The sequence below is a fragment of the Prenolepis imparis genome, unplaced genomic scaffold (genome assembly GCF_030444845.1).
Source record: "Prenolepis imparis isolate NDT839.2.m4 unplaced genomic scaffold, iyPreImpa1.0 SCAF_1, whole genome shotgun sequence".
Taxonomy (NCBI): Eukaryota; Metazoa; Arthropoda; class Insecta; order Hymenoptera; family Formicidae; genus Prenolepis; species Prenolepis imparis.
The window spans coordinates 4,269,764-4,284,521 of NW_028141159.1; the positions used below are offsets into that span (position 1 = coordinate 4,269,764).

The window sequence follows — 14,758 nt, forward strand, 5'->3', positions numbered from 1 at the left end:
CATGCGCCGCTTAGGCGATCTGGTTAAGACATCTACCGGGCGTCCTGCGTCCACGGACCAGCAATTGTCCGCCGATCGGCCGCGTACGGGCCGGTCCAGCCCGGACAATAGTTGCCCGGCCACGTGGTATGCGGCGGACCACACACGCCGGCGCCTTAACCACACCGAAAGAAAGGGTGAACATACGAGCGGCGGCCGGTGTAAACGTATCTCAAACACCAGCCTACGTGGAAACGATAAATAAACTATAACTAACCGCCCTCCGCGAGCCGGTGACAGGTGAATGGCGAGTTCTCTTGTTAGCCCCGAAGAAAGAGAGAGAGCATCAGGCCTCTCCTCTCTCGAATGGTAAAGCGCCGATTTTCTCTCTCCATCTATTTATTTATCTCTCTTTTTCTTTCTCGATGAAACTCTCGAACTTAGATGCTCCGTCGTCGTTGCTGCTAACGAGAGAAGTCGCCGGCTTCCTCTCGTTGTCGCCTTTACGCGAGTTAGGATATTGCGCACGAGTGTCGAGATATCGATGTAACGGAAAATAAAAAATAATATGTCATCGATTACGTCTGTGACTGCGAGAAAAGAAAAGAAGAAAAAGTATATACATATAAATTATATATATTATTTATATACACATATACATATACATCCGACTTTGTGCTATTTTTATTAGATCATAAATCTCCTTTAAAACACATACATATATTACATTTACGTTTATTTCAATCTGCAATAATATACTTTTGAAATAATGACTATAATTTCAATATTTATGTATATTAGGATAGATTATTATTAGTAATAATCATAAATTGTTTATCTCGTTATTATGTTATGCAACTACGAGTTTCGTAAATTTAATTTTATTAGAGCATTATATGAATAGTCTCTACATTTATATTCTGAGTAACATTTATATTAAATTTTGAATTTATACCACAATCTGTCCGTATATTATTGAAATAATGGATATTACTTATTAAAGTACAGATTATTCGTTAATATCATAAACAGAATTGTTTATCTCGTTATTATTAATTAACTATTATTATTAACTATAATACAGTAGCGAGTTTCGCTACTATTATTAAACTTAACGCGAACACCGCAGATTTGCGTCACGGTATGAAGCAAACGAGGCGCCTGCGGGCAAAGAAGTTCCCTGAGCGAAGCCCTAAGGAGACCTAATTTTAAGCAAATTTAGTAGCCATTCTTCATGAAATTGGTTAAGCGTGTCGCTCGTCTACCTGGGCTTAGGACCCGTCATGTCTATCCAATATTTCTCGACATTGTCGCGAAACAACTCAGGTACAGGTACCCATCCTTGTCGGACGAGGCTGCCCGGCTCTCTGCCGTACCAATTGGATTAAATATATCCATTACTATAGTTCTTCTACGACTCATACGCGATGCCGAGGCTTGTTATTCAGATTTCATCGAACGTCACTCATTTTTCACCGCCGGTCATACAATGCCTCGCTCCTAGATTATCCGCATAACTTTCCAAGAAGGAATTAGGCAATCTCAAACGATCCAGATCGGGGATCGCTCTTTTGATTTTCGCCGCCGAGAGAGGACACATAGGCGAAATGCCGAAGGAGGACATCTTCTTTCTTTTCCGGCCTCTGTTTTCGAACTCGTCCGATTTCCGGCTCGTTGGAGCGCTGCGCCGGACGTTTTCGGAACGTCGAAACAAAACGACGAAGCCTCTATCTGATCCGGCGCTCCGAAATTATTCGGCCTGCCATTCCCGAAAATTTCGCTGCATGGTCGACGCCGGCGAAATAAGGTCTTTGTTAAGGATTGAAGAGAAAGTCTTGCGAAAACTCATGCATGGACTCGCAAAGAATTATGGCGCGCGCGCGGGAGTAATGCTTTGCTTTATCGATTTACAAAATAAGGGAAAAAAAAGAGTTCACATTATCTTACAATATAATAATCATATATGATCATTAAATTATATTTTCTTGTGTACCATTGTACAAATATTGTAATATTCTATGATATACGATTATATATTACATACATATGCCACGAATTTCATAGAGTTTTCTTATAATTAATTTTGTATGAATTTTCGCAAGACTTAATCCGAATCGAAATTTTTTTCCTTTCGTTTGATCTCAATTTTCAATTAACATCTATTTTAATATTTTAAACAAATCGCTCTTTTGAAACTATTTAATCTATAGTTTAACCGAAAGCTTATTTTAAGTACTTAAGTACCAAACTGTTCGTTTACTGTTTACTTGGACTGCAAAGTAGGAGCTCTTAATTTCTATATATAAATGATATAACATATTTTCTAAAATTCACAAACGTAAAAAAATGAGATTGAAAATAGGAGAAACATTTTTTGATATGGATCAAAAAGAGAGAATGTATCTTCCCTATACATATATCCATCGCTTTTTTATCGCGAGATAATTATTCCCGATGTCCTTCGCGCAATATGTGTCGGCCGTCAAGACAATCAGCCATAAAGGAGCATGAGAACGCGATAGTGCGGCATAATCATTACGAATGAGAACGAGCGGGCGAATAAGGAGGAAAGGAGAGAAGCGAGAGCAGAAAAGGGACGTAGGAGAGAAAGTTAGGAGACAGACGAAAGGAAAGAGAAGCGGATGGGAACATCAAAGAGAAATTACTCTTCGCCGACGTCCAGAGAACTCGAGGAGTTCCCCGGGTGTGTAACGTGCGCGTGTACGCGGTCGGTGAGGAGGAGGAGAGGGACGAGGCGGGATATCGCAACTTCAGAGAGCGTGCGATATTTCGGTGCGGAGGCCATGCGATTACGCGGGTCGTAGATTCACTTAGTCGAAAAGCGGCGCGGCGTTTTGACAAGTAAAAATAGAAACGCGTAAACCAGCCTTAAGGGTGCACCAGGAGTGGTTCCTTTGTACGAAAGAAATTAGGCCTGAAACGCCGAGGAGAGAGAAACGCTTCGTATAATCGAGGGTATGTATAAATGTCTTTCTTTTCCACTCGGATCATCCGAGTTAAACAGATCCCTCTCTCGGTTGTGTATGCCGCTCGCTCGCTCGCTCTCCTCGAAACGTTTCCTTTTCTTCCGTGTTTTTTTTATCATCATCCGTCCGCGAAATGGTTTCTAGGACTGTTAGGACCGGGCGCATGCTCCCTGTGTTTTCGTATTAGGTATCCTTCGGTGTACTTCTCCGGTTTAGCGAGGCGTGCGGGATCAGTCGCCTGATCCGGGACCTCGTCGAAAGGATTCAACGGTTGGTTGCGGGCCCAGTTACGCGAGTTCTCTCTTAATTTGCCTCGCTCGAAGTGCGTTGGAGAACGAAGTGCCGTTTCTATTACTTTCAACTATCTTGCACTTTGCACAAGACTCCCTCGACAAATTCACAGCTTTTTATAACAATGGATGTGCAAAAGCAATTGTACATATAATATTGAGATTTAATTGCATTAACAATTAGACTTACAAATAATACAAAAAATTAATGTTATATTACTTCTTTTAAAATTATTTTTAAATTATTTTCTATTGCATTTACGAAGAAAAGAATGAATTTAATGTTAATCATATGATTTTGACGCATATTCAATGTTTATGACTATTATGGGAGTTATAAAATCAATGATTTCTGTGATAAATATTTCAGTACAAAATACCTAATCAATTCCTATACGTAATATAATGGAGGAATAGCAATCTAATCTACTTGTCTCGAATTTTTATCTAATTTTCTGTGAGTTGAAAGTCGGAGCAAGCTCTCGCGTCGCGAATGCAACCCCACGTCGTCGCGCGATGGCGACGATCGAAGAGAGACTATACGAGAGAGAGCAAAAGAGAGAGAGAGAGAGCCGGGAAGGGTTGCCGGTCGGAATATCGGCGGGACATAAAGGGGAACCAAAGACTCGACACGGGCAACGAATGAAATGCATGTCTTGTGCTTTTTACGTGGCCCCCAGGCCGACGACATCTTCGACGGGGGCCCCAAAAACGAGAAGAAAAGAGACAGACAGAACGCTATGAGAGGAGGGGGAGAGACGGAAGATGTCAGATAGAGGCAACGAAGGAGGTGGGAGGCGGACGATACTTTCGTAGGGCTGGAACACCCCGGAGATCCCAGATCGAGTTAAGATAATTGCTCGTTTGTTTAAACATTTGACCGACCGTCCGAGAACGCCCGCAGCTTTTTGCTCCCTTTTTCGCCATGTCCCGCAACTTGTGCACATGTATGTATAACGAAAGTGTGCGCCCTTCTCTCGCCCATCTCGTTTATACCTTTACGGTGTGTCGGCCGTGCCGACAAATTCAGGCTCATAACGCTTATTAGGCAAGATCGCAAGATGCAAATCTCTTTATCCCGACACGTTGGACTGGCGAGGATAGATAATATTATAAATATAATTTTTTTCGCATATGTACATATATATGTATTTCTCGTATTCTTCTTAAAGGTCTACATGTACGTCGGAAAGATACGGCATTATACGTCCGTACATGTAATGCAACTTTGTAAAATTTCTCAAACTTTTGACGACATGCAAATGCTTTCCGAACGAACCGCGCGTTTCGCCGTTCATTCAAAAGTTACGCGGCGGGATCGAAAATTGTTCGTATTATATTTTGCTATGGAGAACGCGTTCGTATGTACGAATTCGTAATGAAACGGCTGAAAGTGACAGAAACGTTGATGGGGGTTGTTTTCGTGCGTCGGAATAAAGTCGGTTGGATGCTTCCGGCGAGCTTTGCGGGTGACACCGTACATAGCGACTACTCGCGAACTCTCGGCGTTGTTAAACACTCCGCCATCGTCTTATGATCGATAACAGCAACTCGCAAAATTTAATTGTATTACAAGAATCGCTATTAAATATTTTTGAAAATGTATAATACAAAAATACAAAGGATAAAAAATGATACAGAATAATTTCACTTTGTGATGCATTTGAACACAAATTTTAAAAAGTGTCAAAAGTATTTAATTTTCCTTATTGCCGTTATTATCCGGCGCAAAATTGTATCGATAAACGAGATAGAAATTACACGCGATAGCGAATCGGGTGGCCTTGCATGTTGCTATTTGTCTTTTAGTTCCGCGAGTATCGAACGTCGATATTTACCCGTACCATAATGACTTTGGGATAAGCAGCGATCGATCGACAGCGAAGTCGGACGTAATATTATGTTCCGCGGGATGGTCTATATCGGAAAATCGTTGAAACCGTTGAAACGGCGCGTCCTGTGATATATGTATATCAAAAGCGATATTTATAAACGCGAAAAAAGTAGATGCGCGCTCTATCTTATTCTTGGACGTATCAAGAATGCGTTGCAAATTGATGATCGTTATTGCATTGTCGCCACATAAATGTCATTTCGTTTCGATGAAACGTCGCGTCGAGCAATTAAAGGTCAAGATTACGAGTCTACGTAGTTTCCATTAATCCTCTCGTGATGCTTGCTCTTCGCGACCTTTCTCGCGCGGAAAAATATCCGACGTAAAAAGCCGCAGCGCCGCGAATTATTACTCCTTCCGCGACATCTCCTTGCGCCGAGTATCCTCCACGCTCTGATAAGTCCCTTTCTCGACTTACGACCCCGACGTGGTCGCCGGCGGGATTCCTCATCCCTCGCTCGCTCCCGCTCCTTGTAACTGCAGCCTCGTTCGCGACATTAAGGGGGTGGGCCACTGAGGGGGTGATAGATGACGGGAAAGGCGCCTCAGAGGGACGCCTAGCATCTTCCATTCCTTTACGAGAATCGGAGGGAGTGCTAGGGTCTGCTCCGACACATATAAACACGATGAGGGAGAAACGCGCCCCTCTCGAAGGAAACATTTTCATAGACACGCACATGGGCACGCATCGATCTCCACATGCCAAGCAAATTGTTCGTAGAAAGGCGGTGGAAAGACCAACACTTCTTTTTTTTTCGCTTGGTAAATATCGCGAGTAATCGTAAATGACATCAGTAATGACATGATATTTTCTTCATCTGCGATAATATAACGCTGTGTGTTTCATCAACTACGTTTTCCATACATATACATGTCGTAATACTCTTGTTTGTATCCCGTGTTAACTCGGACGACATGTATCGCCTGACAAAGGCTTGAGCAAAACTCGATCGCGTCACCGAACGACGTGATTATTTCAGCGATATACAACGAGCGAGTGGCAGCCAGTTCCTTCCCTTTTTTTCATCGCGAACGCACAGGTATACCGGAGAAGCGGAATGAACAACGCCGAGTACATAGTTACACGCGTCCGGTAGTAACGCAGTTATGCGTCCGCGTGTATTTTATGCTCAGCTCGTCACATACACGCGCGCGCATACACGTTGGTTGCCGCGGGATCCTAGGAATGAGAGAGAGACGATCTCTCTCATAACTCGACGGCCGATTCAATAACGGCCGTGTCGCCCACAGGACAATGCGCCGGCATCGGTTAGGTGCGCTTGGTCTGCCTCCAATGGTAAGCTAGGTTGGGCCGGCTGTGTAACGTATAGCACAGCGTAACTTCGTACACGTTAAAGTACGCGTGCACGTATTGTACCTCGCTATTTTGCCACGCGCCCTTCGCCCACGGGAGAGACGCCTGTGGGCGCGTGTTTAATTTATGTCGTATCGATCGCCAGAGCTTTTAAAGTGTATCGACTTTTCTCCTCCAGGTCGCTAAACGTTCGATTGATGAATCAACAACGTAATATTTCTTAAAAAACCTTGAACGAAATTTAAAAAATCTTTTTCCTCTTTCTCATCTTTGGAGGATTGAATGACATCTCGCACAAATATCGAATGATGCTGTTATTCTATAATATTTAACTTTTAAAGCATTGTGTGTCGATTTTAGTTTCGCAAGACAGATACGTTATCCGATATGTGCATAGCCGACGCAAAATAACTTTTGCAAAATTTAAATCTATAGAAGTTGACATAGGGAGGATGTCAACCCGCGCTCTCCGCAGGATGGCACGCAAAGAAACTGTGTGCAGTCTATAACTCGCGATTGCAAAAAAAAAAAAAAAAAGGAATATACATCTTGAATTTTAAACTTTCCAAATCTAGCGAGAAGCTTGGAAAGTTCCACAAAGATCGGTCTATAAAAAGCTCGTTTTATTGCGAGGGGAAACTTTTATCTCCTCCAAACGCGGATTATTATAGACGGTTATTTCAAACAAAATCCTTTATAAACAAAATCTTTATAACTCGCCACCGTATGTATCGACATACGTATTTATATATATATATATATATATATATATAGCGACGACGGTGAGCTTAATCTCCGTTCGCGCTTTCACTACTTTAAACGACTATTACGTTCGATGTTAAAACAAATGTCCGGGCACGCCGTAATCGATACTCAACGGCTGTTTAAATCCGGACACGAAACCTCGGCTGTACATGTAAATACGACTCAGGGATAGCTTTTCACTCGAACGCTATCAAGCGCAGTCACGACACCCGGCTCACGAATTGTTCACCGCAGACAACCGAGCCATTTACTCGCGAGTACTGCCTAGGGATGCTTGTACTCTCCCTCAATATTCTCTTCCGAAGAATCGCTTCATTTCCCCGATGATTTGGCCTAGAATGTTGACACAATGTTGTAAATTGCTTAAAAATCTCAATTTAAATTTGTTATATTATTGCATAAATTATTTATATATAAAATATATAAATTATATAAAATATATAAATTATATAAAAAAAATTTATATAAATGACCTACTATATTGTACGTCTTTTTTCGATACGATAAACAAGTATCAAACAGGCGGAGTGTCGAGTCTTAAGCAGGAAAAGCTAGATATTATCGCTCGCATGCCTGCTGCCGATTCATTATTATCACGTCTTACGACGCGACTAATCGGCCGCGATCGCGAACGTGTCCGCGCGGATTAACGGGGTGCTCTCGCTGTCGTTGCGCCCGTTATTGTTTAATATATAGCAGGGAACGGGAGTGGCGCGCGCAGTATCATAAAGCGTTCGCGGGAAACGGCACGAGAATCGCACACGCGCGTATTATTATTTGTGTATGAGCGAGGAATGGCTCGCCTCTATGCTATAATACTAATGCTATAATGCGCCGTAGTTTTACATTACACAATGCGCACGGTTACTTTTGTCGACTCGCGATTCGCGCCTTACTCGAGACCGAGATTATCTCGGATGCAAATTCCTGCTCGATGAAAGTCGAGCGCGGAGAACTGAGATACGTGCACTTTGACTATTTGCTTTCTTTTACGTCGCGACAGAGTTTTTTTTTTTTAAATGAGTCACGTTCGTCAACCGTCGTGTCGTTTTATTGCTTCACCAAGGAAATATCAGATATTTGTTCTAGACAATAGACTCGATAGAAATAATTGAATAACGATATAAGGTTTTATCGATAATTTTTTTTTATTACGAGTCTCATGTTATTTTTAATGAAATTTTTATTCTTTTCTAGCTGTATTTAAAAAAAATATATATTGTAAATTTTATGTATCTTGAAATAATTTTTGTGTAGCTTGCAACACATTTTATTAACGACACACGCATCGTCGAACGATCAATCGGTTAAAGCGGCTCGTAAACACGCGCTATAAAAATTCCGTCTCGCCATGATAGAGGCAGTTGATGTTTTTGCTTTCGTCTTCTCGTCCTCTATCCTTTTCTCATTTCTCATCCTCGATCGGTAGAGACGGTTCCCGGAAGTCGTACTTCGAAATCGCTTCCACGGAAGATTCTTTCGATCTTAAGGGCGAATTCTGCCGAGCGAATCGGGAATTATTCGAAACGACTGACAGCACGGCACGTAGAAATCACTATGTCGAGGCGATGCAATTTCGCAAGCACGTCAGACGTAGTCGGAATTCGTTTTACAATGCGGAGTCTTCGGAGGTTTCGGGATTTCGAATGAATGTCCACCACGTGTTCCGATATCTGAAACAGCGAAGATGTCATTTTAATAAATGCAAATCGAATATGAAGGGAAATGATGATACAGAAATCACAAAATATTTAATTTATATATTTTATTCGTGAGCAAAAAAATAATCAAAACTAATGAAAACGTCTACAATTGTGCTAGAAAATTACGTAAATAATTTTAGATTAAAAATTGATTATTTTCCATGTATTATTCTCTTCGAGTATCTGTATGTTGTGAGGCACAGTCTTGTATAATTGGTTCACGTATCTAAAATGTATGACCGAATTCGAAGCTTGATTCGTTTAACGATCGAAATCATGTATGAAAATTTCATACTGGTGCCCACTACAGCCGTTCACCTTCCAGACGATCACCTTCGCTCAATATCCAGTATCCAATAAGGCGTCGTACGTGCTGGAACGCACACTGGCACGTAGGACACTCACACACCGGGAAAGACCTTCTCGAGGCACACATCGAAATCGTACGAGCTACCCCCGGGATGACCATCCTCCCCTGGGCGCAACGTTTTGGGGCGTCTTTTGGCTGCCGAGCTCTCTCGTTTTCACACACGCGCTCACAACCATACACGCGCGCACATGCACGCAAACACACACATAGGTATATTCTTACGTATATAAGGTGGGGTGGGAGGTAAGGGTCTGCGAGATGGTGCGACGGTTAGGGGTTGCTGGTGTGTCCAGTCCACTCCAGTGAAGCCCAGGGCAGACCGTTCGATCAATAGAGGGTAGAGGCTACACGTTTCTAGGAGGTGGACACCCTGCTCTCTGCCGCCCCTCGCATATGCCGTCGACGACGATCGTGCCGTCCATCCGATATCGCCGCTTCTCCTCGCGCTCTCGTCTCGCGATTTTCTCACCGATACCGTTTCTATTTCGAGCATCGTGGAACGTTGTCCGAAAATTGGTGGCGTCTTTCCGAAACACTCTAGCAATATTTTCACCGAAAGGAGAGCGAATTGTCTCCTTTTATCTTGATAATATTGTCCGTATAGGTTCTCGAAAATCGAGCCAAGGCTCATTAACGTTCTCGGACATTGCGTCTAATGTGCCCGGCCTCGAACTTTGGTAGCGATGACGTAAATGATAACGACGCGAAAACAATTCGCGTTGACGTATCGCACGGAGGAGTCAAGGTCGCCGACCTGCGACCAATCGAAAATTACGAGGCGCTTCGTTCACGGTTTCATACTCGCTGAGTCTTGATCCAATTATCTCGTGTCCCTTGTCAGGATCAGCGTGCTACGCCATTGGTTTGCGTGGTCCAGACCGCCGGGCCGTTTGTTTTGTAAGTCTAATCGCAGAACGGGCTCTCCGGTGGTCCTTCTCGGTTCTTTCCTCCATCTACCGCCGCAGCTCTTCCCCTCGCGTCTCCTCCCTCGTTTAGCCTCCCACTCGGACCCCCTCGCGTCCCTCGCTTCTTCGTCCTCTTCGTATCGGCGGCCGCCATTTTATTTTTAAAAAAACGACCGCCAAGCGCACTTTCGTTCGTCCGTTCTTTCGTTCTCGGTGCAACTGAGGGGTTCGATTCTCTTCTGCGTATGGTGGCGCCATGGCTAACGTTCCTAACTGTATGAGAAAAAGAAAGAAAAAATAAACGGAGAGAAGATAGGGAAAGAAAGAGAGAAGAAGAGAAGAGGAACCAAGACTCCCGTAGCTATGTTAGCCACTAGGATATCGCGCTGGACAAGCCGGGAAATTTTATTCACCCTCGCAACAGCATCGTCATCGCTGCGAAATCGGTTTGACTCGTCAATTGATTAGTGTGTTATTTAGAACGGCGAATGTTCAAAAATCAAAGAATCAGCTGATCATTTTCAGCTCTTCTTCAAATCAATTATCTCGTTCCTTCTTCAACATTATACATTAAACGTATTTCTATAATATTTCCACAGGTCGCGCGTGGGCACGATATATGTCTCTTTTATTGGGATACATGAGCAATTGCTATAATAACACGAAACGTAGCCGTAGTAGCACGAACGTAATCGTCCTGCTGAATTATTCCGGAGTTCCATTATTTTAGGGAGTATAGTTCATGGTTGCCGAGGTAGAAAAGCTTGCTAAGATCGAGACAATTTGCCTTTTTTTTTCTACACCCTCGAAGTAGCTCACATACGGCCCCTAATGACATTGATTACCGTAAAGATGATTAGATAGAGGGCGATATAAAAAGATAAAATAATACTTCATTTTTGATCGTTAAGTATTCCTCACTTTCATGTGTTACTCTGCATTTTAATTCATTAATTATTTTTTAGCTATTATATATTTTGTTTTTTCATTTGAATGATTTTATAATATTAAAAAGATTATCATTTTATTATTACAATTTTAAAATAATTATTAAATTTATCCGATTATTAATATTGAAAATATCACTGCGATTCTGTTTGTTTTACTGGCGCAATTATCCCTAGTGACCCCGTTTTTCTTCTTCGCATACAGTACATGAGCAATAGTTCTAATAATTCCGAGAGAGAACAGTAACTCGAGAAAAGTACAAACTGTCGTGACTGCGTCTTGTAAGAGATGACACGGAGATTCCTCGGAGCGAAACTTCGCTCGTCCTATACACTTCCTTCGCCGCAGTGTTTCTCTCCTCGCTTCTTCTCTCGAAGTATGTATCTAGTGAGGTCCCGACCTTTGACCTCCGCATTGGCTTCCTCCATCTTCGCGAAGGATCGAAATTGAGATAAAAGAGAAGAGAAAATATCACAGCACACGGAAAGATACACGATGATATAATAATAGTTATGAGATTTTCATAAAAGTTCGGAAATAGAAAAGACTAATAAAGAAACTTAAGACATTACATGTGTTGAAAATTTAAAGATTAAGAATATAAACGGGAAAGAAAAACTTGATTGATTATATAATTAACTTTAAATGAGTGAATCTCTTATATTTTATACGTTTGCACGCTTGGAACGCGTCTTGTCGCGGGATTTTCTAATCCGAAAAATATACGAAAGCAAAATGAAAAAGCGAGGAAGAACGAATGCGCAAGAGAAACGCAAAAGAATATCAGAGCCACGAACGGCCGTCTCTTTTCCACAGGGCTGAAGTTCTCTCGAGGGAGTTTCAGGGTTTCCTCCTATCTTGGCGCCAGGGCCAGGCGGGCCCTGGTAAAAGGGATAAATAAAGCAACGCGCGCGTGTTCGTGAGGGCAAGTGTGCGTGCGCAGCTGTGGTCAGCGAGTATTAGAGGATTGACCGTAGGTGGCCTAGGGAGAGAGAGATGGCCACGAAAGCCATAATGATATTGGTTCTGGATCCGTAATCACTGTTATACGGGAATTAATAATCTCTGCGGTTTTCGTTTCGCGGATAAAGTCACGTGACCACGACCAAACTCATTTCCTCAAGGATGATTGAGACATCCGCGTTCGAATTCTGCGAGTGCGAGCATGCGACGACGATACTCGCATCAATGCGTTGCATGAATTATGTTAATAATAAAATATACGATATTATAAATGATTACACACACATCCTGCTCTTTACCTCCCTTAGGTACATATATTACAATTGCTAATTTTCTATGGCCTATAATTAAAAGGTAATGTGTTTTATAGTGTTGAGAAAGTTCAAGTATTGAATAATTCGCTTCATCGAGACATTCGAGTTTCTCAGAGTTCTTTAAATATTTTCGAGTAATTTATACATATATATGCATGTATTATATATATGTATATGTCCATTTTACATTTTCTTTAGAAGACGACAATATTATTTTTGCAAATATTTTTCGAAACAGAGAAAAAGAAAGAGGCAGTAATATTATTATTAATATTCCTTATAAATCTAATAATCTAAATACTTTTTATATATATACTTAACGTCTTTTGTTTTATATTGTGTACTTTGTTCGTCGTCCAGGACAACTTAAAACCGAAGGGACGATGGAACACGAAAGAATTCCGAGCGTCGAGCGACGAAAGAACGCCTTCCAGAATTCGTAGACCGACATGAGAACCCGCGGAATGCTTTCACATAAAGACGCAACCCCATAAGACTTCATCCCCCTTTATATAGAACGTTCTCGCCCCCGAAGGAGCGCGAGCGCGAACGCGCTTTCGTGCTCGCTCGTGTACGTGTATATGTATACGTAGGTGTGCAGCCGCGTATGGGTTACTCCGGGATCGATGTTTCCTCCTTCATCCCCGGTACTAGGGTGTAGTTCGTGCGTAAAAACCAACCCCCACAAGATCTTGTCCCTTCGCTTCCCATGCCCCTCCGCGTTCGCGTTACTTTTTTTTCTCTCGGATTCCGTCGCGCGAGAATTCCAAGTCCGTTTGTAACATTTGACGACGAAGTTTGTGAATATTTTTTATTTCCTACGACCTTGGTTGATTTTTATGAATTTATGCTTGACATTGCATTTCTCCAAGTTTTATACGCGGACGTAGATGTACTGACCTAATTCTCTTTCCTCTCGAATAGTAAAATTATATCGAAAAAAAATTTTATAAAATATAAGAAAATTTATATCAATTACAACACCAATTGAGATAAATAGCAATAAACAAATACATATAAAAATTTTTTTAGTTGACTGTTGCAATCTTAAAATATTAAAAATAATCGCCGATTTTAATTACATCTGTTTAAATGTTTATATTCATGAGCAGCGCGAAACCGAGTGCGATGCAAATAGATGTAAAATTAAATTGCGATTACGTACTTTCATTCTCTCCACTTGATATTTGGAACGCGGTATTATTCGATGCCGAGGTTTCATTGGGCCAAGAACTCGGGTGAACGGACGCTCGCCGTCGTTTTGCCATCTACGAATTCCGCGGAAAACCCTCGGGCGAAACCTCAACAAAAGTTTCACAGTCGAGGAGCCAGCGACAATAGGAAGAGCAGAACACGGGAACGATTTAGCGCTGAATGCGGATGTGACTAATTTTCTGGGTTGTCCACACAACCTACCGTTTAAATCTTCCCCCATTGGTGTCCAGAAAACGTTAGCCGACGCTCCAAGCAACTCCGACCACCGTCACCAAATTAACGGAACTTTGCGTTCTCATTTATCAGACAGAACGTATAACAGTTTGCGCAAAATGATCTAATTGAGTGTACGTTTTAAAAAGTAAATAAAATTTTTATTCTAAAATTTTGAACACCTATATTTAAATTACAAATGTAATTCTGAAATATTACATGTATGTGGGGGGAGATAAAATTATGGAGATATCTCTCAAGAATTAAGCCCGTCTTTTTGATTGATGTACATACTGTTGATATACTATTTATATCAATGTCGGTGAAGAAGTGCTCGCCGGATGTTAAATACGAGCGAATCACTGGCTGCACGCCAATTAATACGGATCTAGTCTAAGGTTAATGAAATTCCCGGTGTCGATTTCCCGTGCTCTTTCCGACATTCTGAATTGCCAGTTCCGTGCTCCTTCCTGCTTCTGAGAGTATGCGCGCAGTGTAATGATACGAAGGTACGTCAACGGAGTAAAGCTGAATTAATGACAGACGTCGAAGAAGAGCCGTGGAAACACAGGCTACGGTTTCACAATGGCCGAGGTGCAGGTTATAATGCGAATGGCAGTTATGTATCGCGGTAGGAGTGCCCGGGATAATAAGGGGTTGTTGCCAGTAGCAGTGTTGCATGCGCGGAATAGGGGGAGAGATTCTACGCGACACTACGCACGGCCCAGATACGTATTCGCGTTGCGTGAACATACTTTTTAAATTTTAAATTATATTGTCGAGATAAATGTAATCCTTAGTAACTCAAAGCACGAACAAAGTTTATCAAAACGCGCGAGGAGGAAAACAAAAAGTCTTCCAAGTTTCTCGTCTTAAAATAAAATTTAAAAAATATAT

General features: G+C 41.9%; 1 long non-coding RNA gene across 1 annotated transcript in view; it reads right to left on the bottom strand.

Moving 5' to 3' along the window:
• Positions 1-7,727: 7,727 nt before the first annotated feature.
• Positions 7,728-14,758, bottom strand: part of LOC145939490 (uncharacterized) — a 342,686-nt gene continuing 335,655 nt past the window's right edge. The window contains exon 7 of the long non-coding RNA XR_014425833.1: positions 7,728-8,903. This is a non-coding gene — a long non-coding RNA (uncharacterized LOC145939490). The remainder of the gene's footprint in view (positions 8,904-14,758) is intronic.